We start from the raw sequence: 6,000 nt of genomic DNA on the forward strand, positions 1-6,000 counted from the left end.
TCATAGTTTGTATGAGCTCTTCTAGGGTCTAGTGGTATTTTTGGCTTGGGTTTAAATTTTCTTATAAAGTTTTCATAACCATTTTGTCGCTATTGCTTTGTTCGTGTGTATATCTCTGTTTCTGACACCTTCTTATCGAGTTATTGACTAACATATTTCTTTTCTTACATGCAACTAGAAGAATAATTAAAAAAACACAAGCATTTCACGATTTGCAGGTTACTTGATCCAAAACAGATTCCAAATAAATGAAAATTATGTATTATTCTTTTGTTTTACAAATCAACATGCCTTCTGTCAATCAATAGTACTGTATCCATGATTGGCTTTTGCTCTGGATGCAGTTTTCTTTAAAATTTTAACACACATGCATTCTTCACAAAAAAAAACAATTAGTTATCACCATGTCAATTTCAAAACTCAAATCAAAAGTACCCAAAAAAAATGAGAAAGTACCTGTTATATCCAATAATCCAAAGCTATATGTAACAGAAGGTCGTGTATTTCCAGTTTTTCATCACGAATGTAAAACCATACGACTCAAGCTGCTGCCTTGACCCAATAATAATCAGACCTTTCAGTTTAAAAATACTCCACGGAAGATGGCTTATGCATGTACCTTTTACATTTAACTCTTTTAGACATTTTAAATGTCTTATTTCCTCAGGTAATTTTTCAACTAGAATACAATATGGGAGATGGAAACGTTTTAGATGTTTCATCTCACAGATGCTTCTTGGAATATCTCGTAACGATATACAATTTGTTATGTGCAACTCCTCTAAACACTCCAATCTGTTAACATACTTGGGCAACTGCTCAAGAAGTGAACATCGTTCCAACCGGAGAATTTTAAGATGTTTCAACATACAAATGCTATCTGGAAAATGTTCATTCTTTATTGATGAAAAAGTTAGCTCCTCTAGACATTCTAACCGACCAATCTCTTTGGGTGTAAGTTTTCTTAAACATTGAAAACCACCAATACTATATGAAAAACTTGCAAGGTTTGTGCAAGCACATAGACCAAAAGAAATAAGCTTCTCGAGATTTCCAGTTGATGAGGGCAGAAGTTCCTTATAAGTACATTCAAATTGGAATTTGGGCAGATTATTGTCAGGGTGCAACGGCATATATCTAAGAACCTTGCAGTTAGATGCAACTCAGCTAAATAACCAACCATAGGACAACCTTGGTTAACCCTAAAAGGTTTGAACCTAACACAACCACTTACTTTTATACGTATGAGCTTTTTTAGACATCCAACGGGAGCATGAATTTTTTCTCATTATCTAGTCACAATCTTATGATATTAACAATTTAAAAAAAAAAGTCAACAGAAATAAAAATAAAGGGGAGGGTATGTTGTGGTGATAAGTTAATCAGATGATTCTGACTAAATCAATAAATTAAAATTTAAAAGTAATGTTTTGGGTTAATTATTTCCAAATTGGTTTCTTTCTTTTTCGATTCTCAAGAATTTTTTGCCATGATGTGTAACTTAAGTCTTCCTTTTCTTTTTCTTCTTTTGTTAAGTTTCATAGTGTGTTCTTTTTTCTTAACGGTGATTTTCTTGTGTGTTTTATCACCTTATCTTTAATTTTGGGGAACCTCGTTGTCTCACTCCGGCCCAGATTATGTTGTTTTAACTGGGCATACGTTGGCTTCAGAGTTTAACTTGGGCATTCCCAAAAAAACCATACCGCTAGCTATCACTTGACAGTCATTGTGCCACCAAAAAAACAAAACTCTCTGGCGTAAGACACGTGAAACATGCAATAACCCAGGTGAACTTAGGATTTAAACTGACAACCTCGAAAACCCGGGTGGGCGTAACACAGTGTGTGTTCTGAACAGCAAAATTAAATGACTATACAATATATATATAAATATATATTTGTGAAAAACTAATATAAGCATGAACACTTAACCACTATAAAATTTAATACAATCTTATAAACAAAGCAAGGTAATATTAATAATACAAATTTTCTTAAGTGACCACCTAAATCAGAATAACTAAGGATGGTCAATTTCTATGTTTTATTATAAATGTGTAATGACCTATTGCTAATTGGTGTATTGGATTTTAATAATTCCTATTTAATGATATTGGACGATAATAATCTCTATTCATTTTATCGCCACTAACGGTCCCAAATTTAAAAAAGTTGGTCCACAATAGTCCTCCGTTAAAAAGGACTTAACGTCATTATAATTTTTTTCCGAATTTCAAACTAATGCTTTAGGGATTTTGATCGGAAAGAGGATACGAGTCGATTGATGTAAAACTTAGCTCGAAATTACAGTTATCCCAACAGCTTGATTTTTGTTAATTGTAAGTTCAAACACCCGAATTGAAACATTGTTTCGTTGTTTTGGAACACCACTTCGAACTAAGTTTACATCAATCGACTCGTATCCTTCATCCGATCAAAACCCTAAACACATTATTTTGAAATTCGGAAAAAAGTATAACACCGTTAAGTTCTTTTTAACGGTGGATCATTTGGGGGGGGGGGAACTTTTTAATTTGGAACCGCCAGTGACGATGACATGAATAGGAATTATTACCGGCCAATACCATTAAACAAGGATTATTAAATTCCAACAAACCTTACTACTGAGGCATGCCTACTTATTTTTTCATTTGCTTTTATTTACTATCTAAATAATATCAAAATAGTATTGGCTTAAAAGGCCTTCCTTGTTAATTTGTATTAAGAAAATGTGAAAAAATAAAAAATATGAATGTGAACAAAAAAACCTTCTTTGAGCCAAAGTAGTAAACACAACCCACACGTTAACCCCACAAACCATGTGAAGACTCTTATTAAGAACCTTCGGTCGGTTTAAATGAGATGATATTTATTCGAAAAGATTGAAAATCCGTGTAAATTGGTTGGTCAATGGTCATGGTAGGCCCCCAAGAAATTAAGTTTACAATTATTTTATTAACTCTAGAACAAACACCTTATGGCTTAAGTAAACCATTCTATAACGTAACTACTAAATACATATATATGTATGCTATTGTCTATTTCACGAGACCAAACCCACATAGTCAAAATGAAGGTATGCATATTTCCTTCTTTTATAAGATTCAAAACTGTGTAAAAGTTGTAAACTTGTTGATATTGGCACGTTTAATTTTTACGTTAACTGACTAATTACATGATGTTGCAGAAAAAGATTGTTATAAGCATACAAACCAAGTGTGAGAAATGTCGAACGGAAGCAATGAAGGTGGCTGTTACTGCATCAGGTACTTTTAATGAAATAACCATGTGTCCATGTTCTTATATATAGCTCAGTGTATGTATGTGTGTTGTCGTTGATAATTAATTAGATTGAAATTGTTTGTAGGTGTGAATTCGGTGGAGGTGCAAGGGGGAGACAAGAACCAGTTGGTGGTGATCGGGGAAGGGGTAGATGCGGCCGCATTGACGAAGTCGGTGAGGAAGAAGATCAAGAATGCATCACTAGAAATGGTTCAGGAGTTGTAAGCAGCTCTAGCCTCTAGTACGTTATTGTTATCTAGATTTACATTTTGCTATATTAAATACAACAATTAGAATCTTAGTTAAACGAATGTAATTTAGTTTTTGTACACGTTAATTAAAATAATTTACTATTCATAAAAACTTTTATTAGTAAATATTAAGTATTTCTTATTAATTGTTTCTGGCAATGATAGCCAAGGAAAACTTGTAAGTAATAAGAATTCTTGGCAAATTTCATTAACATGTTGAATATAAACTTTTGGGCTCATTAATTATAAAATATAGTGTATATAGGACTAGTTTTGTTATGCTTAACTAAAGCCCGTCAACCTGTTTGACACATTTATCATGTTCAGGTTACAAGATTTTATTTAGCGGGTGAAAATTTTATAAAACATCTACTAAATATGTACAATAATATTAATATAAGTAAGAAATATAGTTACTATATGAAGCCACTTTTCGGGGGGGGGGGGGAGTTACTATTTGAAGCCCGAAGCAAGTGAGATATGAAAATTCTGTTCATTTTGAACGTTTTTATTTAATTTATTCACTTGAATAATAACTTGAGGAAAACGAAGACTTATATAATCAGAAATATTAGAGCATACATATTGGAACCTCTATATCCATATTTTCTATATTCCATAGAAGAAAAGGCAAAGAAAACAACTAAAACTCTATCACATTGGATTCTCTATAATAGAAAACTAAAATATAACCCCTCCATTTAGATGCTTATATTCAACCCTCTATAACTTGTTGTGACGGTATAAAAAATAGAAAAATCAATAAAATAAGTGTTTCTGAGTAAGATAAATATAGAAATAAAGAATTGGATGTAGAAGGTTTTTAAAAAGTAGATAAACTCTAGAGAAAAATGTTACTTTTAATTAAATTATAGTGAGATGGATTGAGGAAATTAAAATGTTCTTTTATAAAATGTTAAAAGCAAAACAAAATAGTTTTAAAATTGGGTCAGACCCAAAGGATGAATTTACGTGGGCCGAGTCTGAAGGGGGGGGGGGGGGGTGTGGAGAATTTGTAACAGATAATTTTTTTATTAAAAAAAAAAGGTTGAATATGACTTGTGTATTTGTTTCTGCTTTAACAAAACAAAATTATCTGCTAAACGGTAATCTGAATGTTTAAGAGATCATATAGTAATAGGTAGAGAAATTGTTGGACCGACCAAAATAACCTCTTCTATTTTATAAAGAAACAATACAATGCCAAAAACATATTTCAATAACATGTATCCAAATTTCAATACATACAATAAGTAAAGACGACAATCATATCCAGTAAATCACATCCATAGTGAAGCTACCGGTAGGTACGGGAAGGGTGTGATGTAGGCCGAATAGACCAACAAACAAGACTAAAATATTTAACACTGCTGCAAGAATTGAATTAAATATGTATACTTGGGATTTTTGCTAAGAGCGCATATTTAACATAGTTCCTCAAAACACACTTAAAGATATTTGTTTTGTCTTCCAAGGTACAACAACTAGAGAAGTAGTAATCGTGTCATAGAGTAGTTCATTACTCCGAAATAACAAGATAGCTGTAGGCGTTGCATACCCTAACAAGAGGGTTCGGACTTTTGTTTTGTGAAACAGAATAAAATGCTAAAGAGTTGTCCTCTCAGGTTTATTCACATGTGAAAAACTTTCACGTTCTATTTCGAGCGTCAATATCTCATTCATTAACTTAGGTTTAAACGCATCTGTTATCTTCATTCATAACTCCATTTGGATGTCATTTTGAAACTTTCATCAAGAAGAAAGTGGATCATAAGTTATTAATTAAAATCTCATATATGAAAATTTTCCACACTTTTTGCAGGATTTAAAACAAATTGTCAGCGAAAGTACCTACATTTCAAAATTATAACAAAGCAAGGTAGTATAGCACTTGGGTCTTTTACAAACAAGTAGTTTGGCCTTACTCCTTCAATAGAATCATACTCATCTTCATCAGTGTCATTCATAATTCGTCCTGAAATAACTCGACAAACCACGATAGCCATCTCTCCTTTCATCATCTCCACATTTGCATTAGCAATTATAACATCTTGACTTTTTGTGGTTAACCAAATTCCTGTTTTCTTCTTTGGATCATAAGAACCCGCGTTAATTATGCTGCAAATGTTGTCTTTGCATAGCTTAGACAACCCAAATCTTTGGAATGTGTAAGTTTTGTTCCATAAAACATTAACTTCTCGTTACCGTCCACTATGTTTCTTGGATGCTTGTTCTGATGATCACAAGCTTTGTTCTTGACCTCCTCCCTGAATTTTTCGAATCTTTCTAGCGTTTCTTTTGAATTATTCAGCTTAAGCACTTGTTTTATTTTTATTGAATATTTTTTCGTGTCGGTTGTTGTTGATCTGAATATCATCTCGATCACATTTCTTGATGGGTCTCCGATCGCTAGTATTGTTTTACCTATAAACAGGTTGGTTTAGGTTATAACATAATATTTAGTTAAA

This window comes from Bidens hawaiensis, unplaced genomic scaffold (genome assembly GCF_021521415.1).
Source record: "Bidens hawaiensis isolate Kalapana, Puna unplaced genomic scaffold, B.hawaiensis_p1.1 tig00033876_1, whole genome shotgun sequence".
Taxonomy (NCBI): domain Eukaryota; kingdom Viridiplantae; phylum Streptophyta; class Magnoliopsida; order Asterales; family Asteraceae; genus Bidens; species Bidens hawaiensis.